The sequence below is a fragment of the Protopterus annectens genome, chromosome 17.part0 (genome assembly GCF_019279795.1).
Source record: "Protopterus annectens isolate FY-2018-M chromosome 17.part0, PAN1.0, whole genome shotgun sequence".
NCBI lineage: Eukaryota > Metazoa > Chordata > Ceratodontiformes > Protopteridae > Protopterus > Protopterus annectens.
In genome coordinates, this window is record NC_056751.1 from 495,995,665 (window position 1) to 496,018,755 (window position 23,091).

A 23,091-nucleotide genomic window follows, 5' to 3' on the forward strand; every position below is an offset into this window, starting at 1 on the left:
ATCTCAGCAAGGGACACCTCAATTTGTCTCTGCTCAGAGTTACGTATCACTATTAACTATGAAAAATCTGCCTTGTTGCCCTGTCAGCATATTACATTTATATAGGCCAATTTAAATACAAAAGACATGATCGCAAAATTGCCTCAGGAGAGAGTGTCAACCATATGACATCAGATGTCAATTTTGGTCAGGAGAAAAAAGATTCAAGCGCGATTTGTCCTAAAAGTGCCAAGCTCAATGGTGGCAGCAATAACACTAGTTCCCTTGGCATGCTTCCATATGAGGATATTGCAGTGGCTTCTTTTTGCTCAATGGTCCATACAGAATCTTCCCATGTCACATGAGATCCACATTATGGGATCTGCAAAAAGGATCTATAGTGATGGCTTCAGTCTATGCAAGTAATAACTGGCAGGCCGTTCATCCTTCCCCAACCGGTAGACACAGTGACCATGGATGCTTCCCAGATAGGGTGGGGAGGATTATCTGGGACAGACTGTTCAAGGAACTTGGCAGTAACACAAATACCACTTGCACATCAGCATCCTGGAGATGAGAGTGGTACTTCTGGCATTGCAAGCACTTCAGGGCTCTCTACCGATGGGGTTGATTGCAATTCAGATAGACGACATGTCTGTAGTCTGGTACATCAACAAGCAAGGTGGAACCAGATCTTACCCCTTGTGCCATGAGGCTCTAAGAGTATGGCAGTGGGCGGTGTCCTCTCAGCGCTTTCTGATTGCAATGCACATCCTGGGAAATCCAATGTGATAGCAGACAAGCTAAGCAGGGCAATTCTCATACCACATGAGTGGTTCCTGAAACAGGAAATTGTGAATCAAATTTTTCGTAAGTGGGGTCAGCCTTGCTGTGACCTTTTTGCCATGTCCATGAATACCAAATGCAGCAGCTATTTTTCCCTTGTCCCCCAACCGGGACAGTTACCCAGGAACGCATTTGCTCATGATTGGCCACTGGGACTTCTTTACGCTTTTACCCTGTTCCCTCTAATACCCAACATTCTTCAGAAAGAAAAATCACTGGGTTGCAGGCTAATCCTCATTGCATCTAACTGGCCTCATCAGATTTGGTTCCCCTTCCTTTGGCCCCATCTCCAGGAGGAGCCTTGGATTCTGGACCCAGTTCTAGAGCTTCTGATGCATCAGTCAAGAATGGTCCACCCTTCTATTCAGACCCTCAAGATGACAGCTTGGTTTCTCCACTTCCTGTCTTAGCCAGGCTTCCTGATGTTTCTCCAGCAGTATGACACATTTTGATCTCTTCTCACAAATCTCTAATTAGAAATATTTATGCCAGCAAATGGAAGAGGTTCTCTTGTTGGGCAACCAAAAATCATATTGATCCCTTTACTGCACCGATTTCAAAAATTCTGGAATTCCCGACTGAGTCTTTTAATCAAGGGGCAGCTGCAATTACAATTCAAGTTCAGCTAGCTGCTATTTCCAATTATCATGTTGGAGAAATGGGTTCAAACATTATGTCCCACATATTATGCAAAGCTTTCCTGAAAGGTACTATCCTCTTGAGACCCCCATTAAGAGAACCACCTCCTCCTTGGGATCTAAACTTTGTCTTAGCCTCCTTGATTCTCCCTCCTTTTGAACCAGCTGCTATCTGTCCTCTGAAGTTCTTGACTTGGAAAACAATCTTCTTGACTGCCATTACCTCAGCTCAGGGGTATCAGAGTTACAAGCTCTCTCCATTTGTCCCCCTTATTTAGTTTTTCACAAAGGCAGGGTTTCTCTCAGAACTAATCCATCTTTTCTACCAAAAGTTTCCTCTGTGTCAAATTTAAATCAATCAATAGAACTCCCTGTTTTCTTCCCAAATCATAGCAACAAGGCAGAATATAGACTCCACCAACTGGATGTGCACATGCAGTTGCATTTCTCCTTGTACAGGACAAAAGACTTAAAAAAATCCAACCAATTGTTTATTTTTTTTCACAAAACAGAAAGGGTACTTCAGTCTCAAAAGTAACCTTTATCAAAATGGCTTACAGACACCATCACCTATGTCTATAGCTCTCAAGGTAAGCAACTTCCAGGAAAAATTTGTGGGCATTCCACTAGATGTCTATAGCTCTCAAGGTAAGCAACTTCCAGGAAACATTTGTGGGCATACCACTAGAGCTTTATCTACTTCTATGGCATTTCAAGCTAGACTGCCTTTGGACTCAATTTGTGCGGCAACTACTTGGGTTAATCCTCATACCTTTATCATGCATTACAAGGTAGATGTGGCCTCCTGGAACAGGGCATCCTTAGGTTCCACAATTCTGAAGATTCTATTCCCTTGAGCCACCCAAGAAAGAAGGTACTGGGGATGCTGTCCTACCAAGCAAGAATGAAGGCAATATAGGGACAACATAACATAAAGAAGCTTTATACTCACCATAATGTTCCATGTTTGTTGTCCATGATCTCATCTTCTTTCTTGCATCCCTCCAACCTTTTCCCCTTCCTGGAAGATTGAGAGGAATTATTTGATTTTGGCTATTTGTGCTATGATTCCCTTCCTGCCTCATGACTTGGTTAGGCTTAGGATCTACCAATGTTGTCTACTGGTACTGATTAGTATATGTATACATACATACATATATATATATATATATATATATATATATATATATATATATATATATATATGTTTAGTCTAGTGTTATGGGTTATCACAAACAAGATCTGGGTACCTCTTGCTAGGCATGTTAGGATGGGGTCTAGCCTCGAGCCAGTGGAAGCTCTCGAGCTTTAGGATATGGCCGGGTCAGAGCTGAGTATCTGCTCCGAACCCACAAAGCAAGAAAGAAGGTGAGATCCTGGACAACAAACATGGAATGTTATGGTGAGTACATAACTTCTTTTTTTAAAGGCAAGCCACCGAAGTCAGTATTTCTACAAAGTAGTCAAAGGTTCCTCTTCAGTTATCCAAATGTTTCTGCCAAGGAAGCAGTACTCTACCTAATGATATCTACAACAGTATGTTTAATATTGCAGTACCAGAGCACACCTCAGCTACCTGCTCTGATATAGTCAAAAGATGTGATTACTCACTGTTTTGGAAACCAAGCAATGAGTATTATCCCGGTTATTCTATACCCTTTAATGTGCTGGACAAAAACTGAGTCAATAACTACAAGCCAACTTTTTAACTGGATTATGCTTCTGCTGCCTTAGTCAAAGTACTTCTTCAAAACTTTCTTTATAAAAGAAAACTTCATGATTACATCCTTCACTCTCAAATTCCTGCCCTATAGTTTACATCCTGGGTCCTTCTTTTCTCACCTTTGGAATAGCTCTATACAATGAAGGCAAGTAATCCTACTCATTTTCCAAAAAGTTCAAACTCCTAAGATGCAAATCATTTCAGTCCTATTACTATTTTTCCAATTCTATGGAAAGTATTAGAAAAATATGGTCTGTAATTTGTTAGGTGGACACATCATCACATGCAATCTACTTTCAGTTTAGTTTTACCAAAACGCAGTAGTTGTTTCACTGCTCTGTTTCAAGCCACTAACACCTTCTTAAGAGCATGGACTACTCTACCTTGTCTGGTTCATTATGAGTGGATATCCAGGGAGCATTTAACTTTGTCATGCATATCCCTCTGACAGCCCATTTTCAAAAATTATTTATTCATGAGGGGCCTCAGAAATGATTTGAGGACTATCTTCTTGAAAGGCATGACCCAATGAAAGTTGGTACAACATATTTTATAATTTGTATTATTACTGACTGGGATTCCAAGCCAAGGCAATTGCAGTCATCTTTTTTTGTATGAGGTTCTGGATTTAGCTTGGAACTCACAATTCTTGGTTATACTTTATGGCACTGATATTTTGCAAGGTTCTCTTCATCATCATGAATTTTATAGACTATTTGGTAGGTTCACCGAATGACAATTGGACACAATTTCAAACAAGGCAAAGCTATTGCTATTAATATGCATCAAAATCCAGCAAAGTAGATCCAGTCCTTTTCAAAAACTCCAAAGACTACCAGGTTTAACTAACTGATCTGTTCAAGTACGAAGAGTTTTACTGAACACCACCTTGTCCTTTGGTCATCATGTCTGATGAAAAATAAGCAAAGTTTCTGGTCAGTTAAGGTACAGATACAAAGTAACTAGTCTTCTCACTAGTGAAGCACACTGTTCCATAGGCAAAACATACTTTCCATTTGATCGAACTATGCCATCCCATTTATATTGCATTTTGTAGGATACTATTACTATTGGAAAACAAAACATCACATTCAAGATCTGCTGACTCACCTCACTTGGTGATCCCTGCAGACATCATTTCCTCTTTTTGCAGACAACAGGTTATCTTCAACTGAATAAATGTACAGGTTACCTGATCAATTCAGTTATGCACAAACTCATGTAACTAAATAGGCTTAAGCATTATGTTATCTGTTCATTCTGCATAAATGACACTAATCTTACTGAGACGTGTTTGCAGTTTAACCAAAGAAGAAGGTGCTTTCAATAAACTAGATGTTTTTCATACTGATTACTGCTACAGTAGCCTTAGCTATATGGGTTATATCCTGCCAAGGATATAACAGCTGTCCAGCTTCCAAAACTTCAGTGTACCCTCCATTTACCCAAAATGTCAAACAATCAAGTTGAGCTGAGTAAAAGACAAATTTGGGAACAAAGCCCTTCAGAGCTTTACTGCTGCCAAAGATTATGTTACTCTGAGGCGTCTGAGTATCAATGGTTGGCTTTTGTTTTCTTTACTGGGCAGATAAGCTCCCTTTGGGGAAAAACTTCTCTTTTCTTAAATTTATTGATGCTTTATTGCGTTCTTCTTTAGGAAATGTATTTAAAAGATAGGAGTGTAGTGCTTTAATGAAATGTGTTGAGACTGTAACATATTTTTAAATACATCACTTGTTTTTTTTTTTCTGTCAGTTTAAAAGTAGTGCTAACTGAACACATATTTTCTGTGGAGCAATTGTGTTTATTTTTTCTTGGGGGTCTGGCATAGTATTTGAAAGTGCTTTTTACTGTGATTTTTTTTCTGTCAAAAAATAACTTTTTTGGGCTGGTAGTTTTAACAGCATTTGCTGCTTGCCTTCCCCAGGGAAGAGGCACCATTTTTGGCTTGACTATGGAACAGACTACCTGTCCCTTGTTTAGACTGTCTTCCAGCAATAAAAAAGAAAAGTAAAGCAAACAACGTTTGCCTTATCAGCAGGCTAGAAATTTGCCTCAGCCGCAGGTGGGTGAGTCTACTGTGGCCATTTGTTGCACCTCAGATCACTCATCTCTTACGCTGGATCCCTCTGGAAAGCATCTACAGCCACTGTGGACAGGGGGTTACCATAGGTTCATAGGTTCATAGGTAGGTACTAGGCTATAGGCCCTAGGGCCTATACAAGCCTAGCCAAAAAGGTACCTTGGCTTTCACCACCCAAGAAAATTATTTTCCTGTGCCCCTGTCAAGCAGAACCACAGAAGTGATCCCAGGGGTGAATTTCCTATTACCCATCCAATCATCAAGATTTTTCTTGAAGAATGCTAATGAGGAGTTCTGTTTGACATAGATAGGTAGTCTGTTCCAGAGTATGGGAAGTCTCTGGGACAGGAATCTATCCCTCCAGCATGTTTTGTTTATTGTGGTGACAAGGTTTAGGTCCCTAGAGTGTGTAGCTCGAAGGGATTGAGATTTCTTTAAGTGGAGCATGTCCAACAGCTCTGGGCTTGACATAGCTTTGTATGTTAGGCAAAGATTGCCTCTGAGTAGGCTATATGCGACGGAGTAAAGCTGGAGTTTTTTGAGACGGTCTGCATAAGGCATCTGTTTGAGGCCAGTGATCCTCTTTGTGAGGTATTTTTGTGGCCTTTCCAGTTGTTGTAGATGTCTTGTGAGGTACATACTAAAAGGGGCGTTGTACTCTACAATGGGTCTAATGAGTGATGAGTAGAGGGGAACAATGACCTCTTTTTTTCTGGATGAGCAACCTTTTGTGATGAGGTGTGCCACGTAGAAGGATTCCTGTCCACTGTGGTGATGTGGTTATCAAAGGAAAGACTACTGTCCACCTGTGTCCCAATGTCTCTTATCACACTTTCGGTGTTAAGTATACTACCACCTATGTGGTAGTTCATGGGTACAGAGTTTTTGCCAAAGGGGATGACAATGCACTTTTTGGCATTGAGCTTGTGACCATGGCTTTGACACCAGGCATCTGTCTCAGTGAGGCCCTTTTGTAGGATGTCCACATCGTTAGGAGTTTGGATTATAGCTCCTAGTTTGCAGTCATCTGCGAATTTAGTTAGCCAAAGACCTTCTGTGTTAGCCTGTACTTCAGAGAAGTAGATACCAAACAGGAGAGGACCCAGGACTGAACCCTGTGGTACTCCACTTGTCACTGGTCTGAAGTCTGATTTGGAGTCTGCTACTTTCACAGTGTGGGCTCTGTCAGTAAGCCAGTTGGCAACCCATCTTGTGACATAGGGATGTATACCTAGTTTAGTGAGTTTATCTATAATTTCAGAGTGGGGGATGGTGTTGAACATCTTGGGGAGATCTAGATAGGCTGTGTAAACCACCTTACCCTCATCTATGGCTTTGGTGACTACTTCAAAGAAGTCTATCGGGTTTAGGAGACATGATCTGCCTTTTACAAATCCGAACTGTGTGGGGTCCAGCATTTGGAGATCTCCAATGTCTTTGTTTATGAGTTCCATGATGAGACGTTCCATGGCCTTGCAGACCAGGCTCATCAGGCTAATAAGGCAGTAGTTCCCAGAGTCTGTTGTGGCCACCCCTTTGTGGAGTGGGATAACCAACACTGTGCGCCATTCAATGGGCACAAAGCCTGAGGTGAGGCTATGATTGAACATGGTACTTAGGTGGGGTGCCAGTTCATTTTGTAGTTCATGTAGAAGGCAGCCTGGGATGTTGTCAGGTCCCATGGATGCTGTGTTCTTGGCTTTGGAGAATGAGGTTTTTACCTGTGCAGCCGTGATTACAGGAACGTTGCATTCTTCCGGTATAAAGATGGGCCCTTTAGGGGGTGAGAGGGGGGGTAAAGTTAGCACTGAACCTGTCTGCCAGGATGTTGGCAATATCAGTTGGTTCTGTATATTTAGTGTCATTGTGCTGCAACTCAGAGCAGATCTGAGTGTTGCCATTGAGATTCTTGACATAGCTATAGAATGCTTTGTGGTTGTCTTTAGAATCAGTGGCAATTTTATTTTCCTAACTAGCTTTGGAGGATTTTATGAGGGATCTCAGCTTCTTACTGAGGCTGACCAGGGAGTTCCTCCAATCGTGGGATTTTACTTTTTTTTGCAACAGTTTCTTTCATCTGATGTACAGTTTGTTTATAACAGAAGACCACCAGATTGGCTTCCTTTTTTTGGAGGATAGCATCTTGGTTCTGTTAGGGATAGCACAATCCATGCACTCGTGTAAGTGTTTATAAAGTGCATTTGTGTAGGATTCAGCAGTCGTACCTCTATTGTCCATCTGCATGGGTGTTGTGAAGTTTGCCACATCTGTCTTAAGAAGCATGAAGTTGGCTTTGGAGAAATGTTTTACGGTTGTTTTCCTAATGGGGGGTGGGAGCGGGATGTGGATGCCTATGGTGATTAGCTTGTGGTCGGATCTGACCAATGAGGAGCTGACCTCTGGTGTGGAACACCGGTCACCCATGTTGGTGATAACCAGGTCTAGGATATTGCTGCACCTGGTGAGGGTGTGGATAAGTTAATCCAAGGTGTTGGAATTGGGGATTTCCAGAAAACGTTGAGCAAAAGAGTTAGTACATGAGTAGTTTTCCCAGTTAATGGTATGGTAGTTGAAATCACCCATTATTAGAGTGTTTGGTTGTACCTTAATGGGGCATGGTGGGGGGTCTGTAGCAAGCTACAATCTGGATTGCGGTTTTGCCCAGAGTTAGTTGAACTTGGATAATCTCAGATGCATTATGCTGAGCAACTAGCCTGGAGGTGTGGATATCTTTAATGAATATGGACAGGCCTCCACTTTTAGTGTTTTGGTCCAGGTTTGGTGGCCGAAAGGTGTGGTATGAATTATAGCCTGGTAATGCAGGGGAGCTCTCTGGAGCTTTGCACCAGGTCTCTGTCACTGCACAGATGTCAATGTTATCCATTTTAAGGAGTGTCTCGAGTGAGTGCATTTTGAGGTTTAGACTTCTAGCATTGAGTAGCATTACCCTCAGGTTTTTCTTGCTTGTGCCTGTTATGGTGGTAAATTTGTCATTTGAACCTTGCCTAAAAAAGGCACTATAGGGGTGGCAAGAGCTTTTGCCAGTATTCGGAATCCCAAGGGTGACAGGTGCAGGCCATCTCTGGCAAAGCAGCGTGGTCTGTCAATCATGTCATCCCAGGCAGACAGATACTGGATTCCCTTAGAATGACACCAGAAGCTTAGCCAATTGTTAAAGTCAATCATTTTGTCTTTGTACTGTGGTATCATTCTGGGTGATGGCAGGATGCTACTCAGGACTAGGGTCACACCTGCCTGGGCTACAAGATCGGAGAGCTCCTCCATGTCTCTTTTCATGTAGTCCAGTCCACATCCTCTGCAGCTGTAGAGTCCCCTCAGAGGGCAATGGAAAGCCAGTTGTGTTGGTCTTAGGAGAGGGAACAGTGAAGGCTTCAATGTAGTGCTAGAATGCTGTGCCCATCTCTGGGGATGCAGCTGCCACCATTAGTGACAAGGTTGCCCCCATTTTTCTTGTCAAATTTCTTTAGACAGGAATAGTTTATTGCCTCTGGCTCAGGATTTAATTTGGGCTTTTGATCCTTCTTTTAAAGTAGCTTCTGGTAAAAGAGGGATTCATTTACGTTTTATCTGACAAATTGTGAAATTATGAAAGATGCTTTATCTACAGCTTCTTTGATGAGGAAAAATCTGCATTAAATAACTTAGTTTCTTCTTTTGCACTGGTCACCATTCTTCTGTGTAGGTTGTCTGATGATTCTCTACAATTTTTTGATAACCCCAGACATTCCCAGAGGTAGTTGTCTCTAAATGGTGAAGCACTATTCTCTTGCACCATAGCCAAATTATGGGACTTCCTCCCACCCACATTTACCTCCATACCATCATGCACTCACTTCAAAACTTTACTAAAAGCGCACCTAAAAACATGCTGGCTATGCCCTTGCAACTCCCACTCTAATATCACCCACCCCATCCAACCACTACCTTTCTTTCCACTCCACTAACTACCTTGATTATAGCAAGCTCAGATGCTCATAAGCCAGTACTTATTATACAGCAGGAACTTCTTCTTGTAACATTTGTTAATGTCTGTTATGTACTTCACAGATAAAGATTCTAGTTGTCTACTGATGTACTATGTTCTTCATCTGTAAATATGTTGTAAGTAATTGCTATGTAAATTGTTAATCGCTATGTAATCCAATGTAACTACTGTCTGTTTATTTTAACTGTGGAGCTTTTCTCCCCGGGCCTCCGCTGAAAATGGACCTACGTCCAGTCGGACACTCCCGGTCAACAAATATAAATAAATAAATAAATGCTCTATATAACTGAACAAGGTCCCCTCTTAAATATCTATATGAGAAACTGTAGAAGTTCAGATATTTCAGTCTTTCATAATAACTTAAATTTTCAAATCCATGGATGCCCTGTAGAGTGTGTACATGGGTCTGTTGATGCTTCTTCCAGGGCTATAACCACTGCTACTGTTTTCAGGAGCTTTGCATGCATTCTTGGAACCTTTCAGCTGATGTTAAAAGTAAAACTTTAAATTCTCCCTTAGATAGGAATTTAGTGTTACTCCCCTGTGCTACAGAGGTGATCAAAAGTGGGATGAAAGGGGCAAGCTGAGCCAGGGAATATATATAACATTTTTCAACTCTCCTTTTCCAAATGGTCTAAAGCACTTTCTTTCCCTCATTCATTTCTGGCAGAAAACAGAATAAACAGTCTCAACAGAATTCAAGTAAATAAACATTTAAGAAAGAATCTCAAGGGAGTTCTAAAAGAAGTCTCTAACCTCCCAAAACAGAATATATCGGAATAGCTGTTCAAGACACCTTGTAACCCACTCTCACCCTGGCCCCCTTTTTCTTCCAGAAAGTCTTAATCTCTGTTTTTCTCTTTGCTAACAGATTGCATCAAGACAAATGGGTTATGAATATCATTCATCAAGGTTCCATATAGCAGTGGGAGTATATTCCTCCTTTCCAGGGCATCATCCCCTTATCCTTCACATCAGACTATTTTGTTTCTACCTGTTCTTTATCACATACTGTCCCAAAGACTGATAGAACCAGTTCCTTCTTCCTAAATAGGGAATAGTTTTTATTCAAGGATGTTTGTCGTGCCAAATAAAGAAAATGCTTAGAGACCCATTCTGGATCATTCTTTCCTAAACGTGTTTGTGATGTTGCCGTAATTCAAAATAATTTCACTTCACAGCCTGTTACCTCTTCTTTTTCATTACAAGTTTTCTGGTAACAACTTAAAAGAATTTTATCATCGCGTTAGTATTCATCCAGACTTTAGACATTTCTCCAGTTATAGCTCATTACAAGCTGCAGGGTATCCATATTTTCTATATTTAAATGACTTGCTTATCTTTACAGAGTCTTTTTCAAAGTGTCAGGAATCTCTCTCTTGGATGAGAGATCTCTCACACAAGCTGAGATTCTAAAAGAACAGTCAAAAGTCTTTCTTGACTCCCTCACACAGGACTATGTTCCTGAGATGTCAACTTGACACCTTGTTCAAAGAGCTTTTCTTTCAAAGAGAAAAATAGATCCATATTTAGATCTGTTTTTAAGGTTTTCCACTCAGTCTTTGGTCACTGTGAAGGAATATGTCACAATTTTGGGTCACATGGCATCTATAATTATTGATACCCCTGGCAATATACAACATGAGAAAGATACACTGGTATTTGAAATCACTTTGGTCCCAGCATCAACTTCCATTTTCATTTCAAATCCCAATGCTGGGGATTGTCAGAAGAGAAATCTTTTAGTGGAGACAATAGACAACAGATATTCTTAAATCCCGGTCTCTCCTTCTCCGTCCCTGCTCCAAAGAAGTCAGTCACCACAACTGCTTTGGATTTTGCTTGTGGCACAGTTTCAGGAGGTATAAAAGTGCAGGGGTGTGAGACACCAATGGCAGATGTAAGCTCTAGGAGAACAAAGCACTCAACTATCTGAACCACCTTTGGCTCCAGGGACCTCTTCAAAGTTTTTCTGACAATGCCACTGTCATGTTTTACATCAGTAAGCAAGGGTAAACCAGGTTGTACCCCCTTTGCAGACTAGTTATGTTAGCTAGTCATATAGCTTCACAGAGCAATCTCACTTTTAAAGCACCCTACATTCTATCAGAGCAAACGTCTGTGGCAGGCAAGCTGAGCAGGACCAGAGCAGACCCTCATGATTGGACTCTAAATCAGGGGTTCTTCCAGCATCTGGTCCATCTGTGGGGAGTTCCTTAAATAAACCTTTTAGCCTCCTCTTTGGCAATCTACTGGCAAAATTTTGTTCCAGGACTCTACACAAGAAGATCTGGAAGGCAGATGCCTTTTCTTTTCTTTGGGCAGGGGGAAATGCGGTAGTTGATATAAAATATTACAGCAATATCACCACATTCCCTCTTTATATCTTCATTACAGATGATATTATAACTGGGAGGTATACCTTTGGAGTCATGTATGCTGGGTTTAATCCAAGTTTCAATTACAGCGGGAATATCAGGCTTATGTTGGGTAATCCAGGCATATACTTCAGCAATTTTATTTCTTATGCTTCTAACATTTATGGCAACAAAAGTCAGATTACTGGGGCTGTAAACTGACTGTTGTAGGATTAGGAAATTGTGTGGAAGATAATTGTCTTGATGTTCATTGTGATAGGTGGAGCCAGGATTAGGATGAATGTCTACTCCTAGAAGGATTTTAGTATATTTGGGAATTATTGATACTTGTTTTTTGGAGAGTATTTTTCAACTTAATTTTGTTTTTGTTTGAGCTGAAATGTAGTTTATCAATCTATATTTGGAGTAAAGATGAGGGACATAAATAGGTTCAGTGCTATGTGTGGAGAGGGAAGGAAGGACGTATGAATAGGTGGCTGGGACAGAGTTGGAGAGATGTTGAGAGGTATTATAAAGTCATGGTAGGATGAGATATGACCCAGCAGCAGGACAAAAATAGAGGATAAGCTGAGGAGTAGCATGATTAAATATAGGGATCTGTATGTTGTAGTTGTCAGGTAGTGTGGAAGTAGGGTTCAAGAAGGAAAAAGAAGTTGCATTGCAGAATGATATTTAGTAGTGGTGCAGTCTGAAAACTGATAGAGGGTAGGTAGGAAAGAGTTACTTTCTATGAAGGTAGTTAGGTTGTCCTAGTATCTTCTCTGGAATGTAAGGAATAAAGGGGTTTAAAAGGCTAGAGTATAAGAATGTAGGTAAAATAGGAAGAAGTGAGGGTTTATTTGGGAAAAAGTAGAGGATACACTGTAGAACAGCTTGGCACTATTAGCAAGGAGTGTGACTATGAATGAATACCATAGAAAGCAATATGGGAGGGAGAAAGGTAGATGGAAATTGGTGTTAAAAGATTAAATGGAAGTTGGGAATTAGGTAAAAGGAAACAGGAGTGTTATTATGATAGTAGTAAGGTTGTTTGGGAGGGTTATGGAATATAATTCACAATAAGGATATTTGAGTTGCAAGCTCTTATGGTGAGAAAACTCTACCTCATTTTCCATAGGGACAGCGTTTCTTTGAGAAGTATTCTTTCTTTTATGCCTAAAGTGGTATCCAAGTTTACTTTAAGCCAAACTATCCATTGCCTTGTTTTCCTTACTGAATCTACAAATGAGGGAAAAAAAGATACTCCATACCTTGGATGTCCACAGACAACATAGTAACTGTCTTGAGAGAACTATATCTCTCAGATTTTCAGATCAATTGTTTGCACCTTATTACCTTTATAAGAAATAATCTGTGTCAGAACAAACTATTTCCAAATGGTTGTATAAGGCTATTGCCTTTTGTTATCTTCACCATAAGAAATCTATTCCAGGTAGGGTCAAGGACCTTACAACTAGGGCCTTGGCTTTATTGCTGTCTTTTTGGAAAGGTTCAGATTGTACAAATATTCTAGAAGCTGTTACTTCTTCCTCTGTATGAACTTTTATAAGCATAATAAGCTTGATTCCTTCCCTAGGTCCAGATCAAGATTTGCTAGGACCATTTTACAGGAGTTCTTTGACTCTTCTCCTTCCACCTCCCAAATGGAGTTAACTATGGTAAAGCTACTCCAGCAGTGATCAATATGAAGATGAATATGAAGAATGCAGTACGCTTGCATAAGTTAAACTTACCATAACAGTAGATGTTCAAAGGATCACTACTGCAGTAGCCACTGCCTCCCTCAATCCTCCTTGGTTTTTAGGTGTTTTTTATGTATTTTAGTTGTTTTTAGTTTTTTTTTATGCCAGGTTGTAGACATTTATGTGTTGTTACTGGCATAGTCCTTTCCATGTTCAACCACCCTCCTTCTGCTAGTAGGAAAGCTCCGAAAGGCTTTGCATCCAGACTTACCTTAGTCAGGTCTATATTAGAATGTCGAAAGTTCATTATTTCGAATGTTCTAACATCGAACCCTATTCGGCGAACACTGAAAATAGCGAAACGACAGATAACTGAATTTTTTCCTAGGGAAAGAATTTGGTTGTCTGTTTCTGTCGTTTTGCTATTTTCAGCGCTGTGGTGGAAAGTTACGAGTCGGGGTCAGGTAAGTGTGTGATTGGGCGTGGGTTAGGTGAGTTAAGGTTAGGGTGCAAGGGAGGTATGTGTGCGATTGTGTGACGTGAGGGTTAGGGCAGGTAAGGTGAGTTAGGTGAGTTAGGGTTAGGGCGCGGGTGATGTGAGTGTGCGATAATGATGGACCTTAGGGTTAGGGTTTGGGTTAAGGTAGGTGGATAGTTAGTGGTGTTTGTACAGTTTAGTGTAGGGTTAGCTGCAAGATTTTGGGTATATGTGTGTGGATTTCTGTTTGTTTGGTGTGCTTGTGTTGTGTGTATGTGTTTTAGGGAAAGAATTTGCTGTTCCGAATGTTCGATGTTGTCAGCGTTCGCTGAACAGGGTTCGATGTTAGAACATTTGAAATAATGAACTTTCGATGTTCTAATATAGACCCCCTTAGTCAGCCCATCTTGAGATGCTTGACAGTTTGAATGAGTGGAATGTGCTCTGAAGGTTTTGAAGCTGGCTTTTCATTATATCTTTAGCAGGATATAACCAAAATTACTAAGTTATTGCAGCAGTGATCATTTGACATCAGCTGTTATGGTAAATTCAAATTACATAATTATATTTTCTTACTATATGGAGCTTCCTGTTTTTTTATTTTTATTTATTTTTTTTTAATTACTCTAGAAGTATTCTAAAGTATAACATGTTGAGAGCAATAACTGAAAAAAAAACAGGAATGCATTAGATGATTGCTACTAACTTCCTCTTCTGGCTTTTCTCAGTTAGGGGACACCACAGCGGATCACCTGTTCGCTCATGATTGGCAATGGAGTTTTTTACAGTGTTGAGTTGCCAGCCTAGGGCCCAACCTTCCACAGAAGGCACACATATGCACTCATGCCTAGAGCCAATTTAGAGTGCCCAGTACACCTAGAGCATGTCTTTGGGAGGTGGGAGGGAACTGGAGTACCCAGAGGAAACCCACGTGACCACAGGGAGGACATGCAGACTCCACATAGAAGGCACCCCAGCTGAGGATCAAACCAGAGAAGCTCTTGCTGTAAGGCAGCAATGGTAACCACTGCACCACTGCAGCCGCCATGATGATTTCTACTAACTAGTGCTTCCATATCCCCTTCTTTTTCTACATCATTTCTTATTTTGTCGCAAGCTTTTCAAAACTCTGACTAACTACTCCACTATCAAATAGTCTCCTTATTGATATCTCTGTTGGGAGTATATATTTACCATGATAACATCCTTCTCTCCTGTGGTTTGTCTTCTCTTCTCTTTACTTTCAACTTCTTTGTGCTTCTTCACCTACAGAGAAGACTCCATAATACAAGTCTGCTACTACACTGCTTGACTTCACCATACCATCTGCCCCTAAGCTATCATCTCTGAATAATGGTACTAATTCAACTTGGCACCATCATTCCACTTAAGTGGGTGCTCCACTTGCAACAAAATACTATTATTTATGTTTATTTTCTTGTATTTTGACTATTGCCCATATTATCATAAACCTCACACAGTTTGCCATGCATGTTTGTCTTGCTTATTGCTTTTGAATGTACCAGGCATCCTCCTTGCATCTGCTGCATTCCATTTTACTCACACTTGTCTAAAAATATGGCCAGTTATCTAAAATGGGGTCTACTTTAATTAAACAAAAGCGGAATCCGTCGAATACGAATCTGTCGACACATAAACAGCAAAACGTGATAACGTCAAACACGCAAAACCGCGAAATTTAAACATTGAAACCGCAATAGCCGGCCAACCCACCTCCCGTAACATACTACATACGCAAACACAACAAAAAACGCATACATACACTAACCAAAACCCTACTACTAACCCTAAATTAAAGCACCAAAACCCCTCTTGTAACCCTACACTAAACCCCACATACACAACTATCTATGCACTACTCTTAACCCCTCCCTAACCCTAAGGTCTGTAACTACCGCAAACTTACCCTACAGAACTATACCCACACAAAATAAATATTTCACACACATACACTTAAAACCCTACAATAAACCTTACATACATTACCTATCTATGCGCTTACATTAACCTGCACCCTAACCTTAAGGTCCGTAACTATCACACACTTACCTTACGGAGCTATACCGCAGACGGGCCAACTATGACAATTCGATATTTCCGATTTCACTATTTAGTGCATTCGACATTTCCGTGTTTCGCTGTTTATGTGTCGACAGATTCGTATTCAACAGATTCCGCTTTCGTTTAATTAAAGTAGACCCCTAAAATGTACACCTAAATGACCATTTCTAAAGTATGGCATAGAATGATCTAAGTATAAGTGTGTTCTTGCCACTAGAACATGCTTGTAAAAATGCAACTATGATGCTTAGAACACCAACGCAGTCAGTTAAAAATAATTAAACAGATGAATGAATACAAATAAAATTCAAATAAATCCATAACTGGGTATCTATAAATATTTCTGTTTTGCCTTAGTGGAAATTTTTTACTAATAATATGACTGCATAACTGACAAGACATTTTATAATGACAAACACCATCATCTTCAGTTTGTTACATATATCTGAGGACATATAGAACAGGATAAAGCTATCTCTTCTTGAAACACAAAATATACACATCAGTGAAGAGAGAGAAATCTAGAAAAGGATTTAGATATAATTCCTAAATAGGCATAAAGGAGGCAGCAGCAAGTCAGTCTAAACAAATGTGCATATATTTGTCTCATATTTTTGGTGTGTTACTCATAATATTTGTGGTTTTCTGACAAATTGGAGAAAACTGAAGTCACTAAATAATGACAGACATTTTAGTCTCAGCCTTTATATCCTTCATAAAATGCATGCTAATGCAAAACCTGCTATTCTAGAAACTTTCTAAGCTTATAAGAGCACTATTTAAAATCTGCCCATATTTTACAGCCTATGTTCCCCTATATTTTTTGTCTTTGACCAGATTTCTTGCACTAAGAAGTTGAGAGGTTTAAATGTATGGGTTGATCACACCTTGGCTGGACTACTAGTGACAGAGCTGGACTTTAGAAACTGAAATGTAATCATTAATTTTTACACTGCAATGATCAGTCTAGACTATGAGTACTACGTGCAGTTGTAGAAGACATGCAAAGAAAAGGATATTAGACTGTAGGAAGGAATGGGACAGAAAAGAAGGGCTAAGATCAGAAACCAGAGATGTTAGAGGTCTTCCCATCCAAGACCAAAAAGACATGGAGGCAACATAATAGTAATGCATTAGATCATGTCCAGAAGATGTAGATGTGAAAGTAACATCCTGAAACAGAACTGCAGTGGGAGCAATGGGGAGGGGCGAGATATGGGCACAGTTGGCGAGCTACTTCCTGGTTTTCAAAAATTACTGCACAGAGAATATTCTAGGCATGTGAGATGGTCTGGCAGAATTGGGGGTAGAAATGGAATTCACAGAAATATTCTAGAGAGAAAATGAGGTTAAAGCAAAAAGGGTAAGGAAGGAAACAGCAACAGCTGTGAGTACTGGCAGTTGGTGCAGAGGGTTAAGGCAGCAAGCTTTAGATCCTGTGGTACACCATTTGATTCTCTCAGCCCTCATTTGCTAATTAACAAGACAAAGCCTGGGAACAGTTGCGGGTTTGGGCTAGGCTTCTCAATTTACACCTGGATAGCAAGCCTTGTATCTACCTAAGAAGTTGTCCCTATGAATTAAGTACAGTGTTCTTCTTCTTCTTCTTTCGGCTTTTCCCGGTTAGGGGTCACCACAGCGGATCACCTGTCTGCTCATGATTGGCAGTGGAGTTTTACAGTGTTGAGTTGCCAGACCGTCGCCCAACCTTCCACAGAAGGCACACACTCACACACACACACACACACACACACACACACACACACACACACACACACACACACACACACACACACACACACACACACACACTCACACACACTCACACCTAGGGCCAATTTAGAGTGTCCAATCCACCTGCAGCATACCTTTGGGATGTGGGAAGAAACCGGGGCACCCAGAGGAAACCCACACGACCACAGGGAGGACATGCAGACTTCGCACTGAAGGCACCCCAGCCAAGGATCAAACCAGAGAACCTCTTGCTGTGAGATGACAATGCTAACCACTGCACCACCGTGGCCACCCAATTAAGTACAGTGTTAAATATAGTTAAATGTCTGGAAGAATAGGCTTATTGTACCTTTATTCATGTAATGCATATACCTCAAATATGAATCACTAAGGCTTCACTCTTGTTTCAGCTTACACTTTCTTCCATCTCCTTTGTATATATTTATTTGTAGTTGGTTTTCCTTGTTAGCTTTTGGCAAATTATTCTAGATTTTTTACTCCATCTTGCTTTTTGACCTTTATTTTGTATTTTCACTTTAACTCCAAATGAAAGAAAGAAATGCAGAGAAAATAAAGAGACCACTGTTTTACTAATATAAGGGCTAACATTTGTATATTGTGGATTTTGGACTGTGAGGAAAATCTCTTTTTTTGTATATAATTTTTTTCTGAGTAGTATGAAATCTGCATCAGGGATGCAAACTAGAATTGACAGGATTTATGCCTCTGTAGATTTGCTTAATAAAGTTAATTATTTTAAAGCTATTCCTTGTCCTTTATCTGATCATAATGTATTAAGTATTAACATATCAATGGATTTAAGGATATTTCAGATTATTCACAGAATTCCAGTATATCTAATGAAACAAAAATAATTTAAGAGTTATCTTAAGGAAATAATTGATAGCTTTTTATCTTTGAATGATGATGGTCAGGTTAGGAAAGTTATACTATTTGACTCCTTAAAAATGCATACAATAAAATGAAAGAGTGGGGCAAAGAGATATTAGAAATAGAAGATGACAAATATAAAATGAGGTTTGAACAGCAAACAAAGAAATTAGATAATACTGAATTCATTAAAAAATTAACAACAAAACATCAATCGATTTTAATTCATAAAGTGGAGAAAGCACTAAAAAATTTAAATTACAAAGTTATGCAATGACTCCATAAAATCTTCACTGATAAGCTTATAGAAGTACGATATTAAGCAAAAAGGGACAAATCAATAATATCTGGATCCTTCACACTAATAAACTTACTTCAGACACAGAGAACTGCTTAATATTTAAAAAGATCCATGAGGATCTCAATAAAGATAAAAATAATAAACCTGATGATTGCAAACTTGCTAAGTATTTAAAGAATAATATTAATAAACTTAATGATTAACAATTGTCTCTTGTTGAAAAAAACTATTACCTTCATAAAAGTTACAGACGTTTTAGAAAGACTTAAAAATGGAAAAGCTCTAGGATTAGATGGTTTAAGTATGGAATTACATAATCTACTTCTGCTAAATATTTTAGAATTACTCAGTGAGGTTTTCATGATAAATCCAACTGACAAAATAATTCCTTCATCATGGACATTTTCTGTAATTTCACCTATACTTAAACAAGGAAAAGATAAAAAAGCTAGTTTCATTCTAGCCTGATTTCATTACTAAATGTAGATTATAGAATAGTTGCTTCCATTTTCATATTAAGATTAAGAGATGTAGTAGATAAGTTAGTTAATAAAGATCAAACTTGATTTATAGTCAATAGATTAACTCATGATAATATTAAAATGGTAGCAACTCTCTTAGCTTTAGCAGATGAACTGAAGAAAAAAACTGGCAATACTTAGTTTAGCTATTCAGAAAGTGTTTGAGTTTGTGGACTGGAGCTATTTCTTCAAAACTTTGGAAGCATTTGCATTTTTAGAGCAATTTATTGGAATATTAAAAAAAAAAACTTGTCTAGAGATTCCAAAGCATATATTAAAATTGGATCTTATATCTATCAAGCATTTACCTTAAAGAAAGGTGCAAAACCAGGAAGTCCCTTGTCTCCTCTACTGTTTGCAATAGTTACTGAAACTTTAGCTAACAGTATAAGAAACAATGGCAAAACCGATTTTCTTTCAATTAATGATTGTCAATCTAAAATGCAGCTGTTTGCAGATGATGTTTTACTGACTATAAGGCATTTAAACTATTCAATTGAAGAACGAAATGAGAAAATTGAAAACATTTTAAGAAGTATTGCTAAAATGTAATAATAATAATAGAATTAAAACAATATTAAATCAACTACTATATTGTAAGTTAAAAGATAAATATAAATATAATTGGGTAGGACAAGACTTAAAATAATTAAGAATAAAATTTTATTGGGACATGACCAAGATTTTAATCATAATTCTGAAATAATAATTGAAGAAATGTTACTCCTTATTAAAAACTGGAATGAGTGTTTTTTTTTTTTTTTTTTTTTTTTTTTTTTACCTTTCAGGATCCTAGAGAAAATAGAAAAAATATTAATTTGATTGTTATGGTACCTTAAAAAGCCAAAAATAGCTTACAAACAGTATATTACACTGTGGGCATATGGTAGTATTAGCTTTCTTGATGTACAACCTTATTCCATTGCTGCAAATGTTAACTCTATTATATTTTGGCTAGACTTAATGCATGCTAGTCAATGGAAAACCATTCAAGAACAGATTATACTAAATTCTTATACATTTAACAAATATAATAAATTAGAAGTATGCAACATCCCATTCATTTGGTTATTAAAACATATGCTTGAAAGAAGCTTTGCAATATTTATATTGTTCAAATATGAGATTAATCCTAAAAACAGTTAAAAATCATGTTTTTAAAATCATATTAATTTTAAAATGGAAAATGCTGTGTTTTCCTATTGTATACACCTCTAACTTTATAGAAAGCTAAAACAATGTTGATATGAATTTGCTAAAAAGGAATGGGTTAGTGTTATTTTTTTGCTTTAAAAAGGGAAAACTAAGTCAACAGAATATTTAATGAAAGATTATAAGTTGAATGAATCTGTTAATCAAATAATATTATCTATTACAAAGAAATTAGATGAATGTATAGGTTATATGGATGAAAAGGAACAGACCACTGTTCCCCATTATATGAGTATATAGGTGCTACCATCAAATGTAAATCAGCCTACAACAAAAATCTGTCCAAGTTATACAAGTTAATCATAAATAATAATAACTTGGATTCAAAAATTTGGAATTTTTTAGATAGTGGTGGATCGATTAACTCAACTGATGGCAAGAATAAAGCTGTGTTACTTAAGTCAGTTAGCCAGTTTGTATTGGAAAGTTTTTATATGAAAATATATGCAAAGAATGTTTGTTACAACCTATAAAATGTCTAAGTTTGTTAAAGTGACTTATTCAGTTTGCTGGAGATGCAATAAAGATGTAAAAGCTGATTGGGCACATATGTTTAAAGATTGTGAAAATCAAATGTTTATTGGGAAGAGATAACTATTTTTAAATGGTTATGGTCTGATAATTGTTCTCTAACAAGAGCAACAATACTAATTAATGTTCTACTTCCTATACCTGTAAAGGCCAAACATCAAACATGTTTTGTTGTTTCCTTGCAGTAGAAAAAATATTACAAAAAATTGGAAATCAAACTCATTTCCTACATTTAAAGAAGTTTTATGTTTAACAGCAATGTTATGTAAAACTGAAAAAGAAGTGATTAGAATAAGATCTATAGATCATATTAAGACTTCTAGTTTTTGGGATAACCTTGAAATGTTGCCATTGAAATACCAAGATACTTAATTTGATAATTATATTAGATTAGTCTGATAATTTAATGTATTTCAACACTGTGTAATAATATGTGATATTGGATTTATTCCTTTTGTGTATATATTGTATATATGTTAAATCAATAAATAATTTTCTTAAAAAGAAATCTACACCAAAATTAAAGATGTCATTCATCACAAATAATAAATGCCTGACAATAATTATTGCTTATTTGTGCTCCATTTTAAAAAAGTCAGGCATTTATGAAAAACTGTATTATCCCTGAATAGGTGTAACCGCATAATGAAGTTTCAGTTCATTTTTCTTATGAAAAGTTTATTTTCATTGAAAATAAAGAACAATTGCTTAACTGATATGCTCTTTGTGCATAAATCTTAGTAAAAAAAAATGGCTGCTAGTATTATTATGTCTGCAAATCTGATACTTATTTTCCCTAACGTAAGATATAATGTTTAGTCAGGCGAAGTTGGGAATTTACATTTTTCCAACATGCTGAGACCTTGGAGTTATAGAAAAATAATGTTTTGGGGTGTAGGCATAAGACCTACTGCATGTGGTATTTTATGGCATATTACACAGATGAAACAGAACTACATATCCTGTTGTCAGATCTATATTCCCATGTTGACAGGGCTGTTCATTGAACACCCTTGCGTTTACACATAGACACTGGAATACCAATATCTCAAACGGCCACAAAACTTATTTTTTTTCCAAGGGAAAAAAATCTCTGGGCCAACAATAAACAAAACAAACCAACAGACAAAATGAAGTGAGAGACTTTGCCCCTCACACCCCAAGATGTGGGGGGCTGTAACCCCCAAAGTCCCTACTTAAATATATTAACTCCAATATGCCACTACAGTGGAGGAAAAAGCAAATTCCTGACAATGGCCAAGTAATTATTTTAACTGGAAAAAAAAATCACTTTTCTGGCCGTTCAAGATTTTGGTATTCCGGTGTATACATGTCAGCATAAGGGCATTCAATGAACAGCCCTGTTGACATGGTAATATAGACCCCCTACTGTCTATTGCCTTTGCTGACACATGATTGTTATTGTTTTTGGCATCAATAGACTCATTGTCATCAAAGTAGTAAACAATGTTTGGCCATATATTCCATTTTCATACATGTTTTGGGTATATAAGATAGCTAATGTGTATATTAATGGCAGAGATGGGTTTTCTTCATCCTGAAAATAGCAGCTTTGAAGTTTAGTGACAGTTAACTTTTTCTCCTTTGGAGAAGAGTGTGAAATCAATTTATTTTCACTATATGAAAAATTTATTAGGAGATTTAATAGTTGATTTATTTTTTTTTCTTGCAGATACACAGTTAATTGCTGATATAAGCAAGGAAAAAATTCCAGATGACATTGTTCTTATTTCTGAAGCTATTCAAGCAACTGACAAGGAATGGTATTCAGTTCTCAAATCTGCGTGCGTATACTACACTTGTAACTCCATTTATTATTTATTTGTGCCTCTGGCTAATGAAAACCTTTACATTTTCATTTTTTGTCATAAAATTTCACAAAGCAGCATGTAAACAAAAATGGTCTCCGTTCTTTGCTAGTGCTGTTTTCATATTCATATGATTGATTTCAGTATGGCAGTAGAATAATTGATGGGAAAAACGTT

General features: G+C 38.0%; 1 long non-coding RNA gene across 1 annotated transcript in view; it reads left to right on the top strand.

The window, feature by feature from the left end:
- Positions 1-22,891, top strand: part of LOC122791293 — a 95,940-nt gene extending 73,049 nt beyond the window's left edge. The window contains exon 3 of the long non-coding RNA XR_006363127.1: positions 22,779-22,891. This is a non-coding gene — a long non-coding RNA (uncharacterized LOC122791293). The remainder of the gene's footprint in view (positions 1-22,778) is intronic.
- The last annotated feature ends 200 nt before the right edge of the window (positions 22,892-23,091 follow it).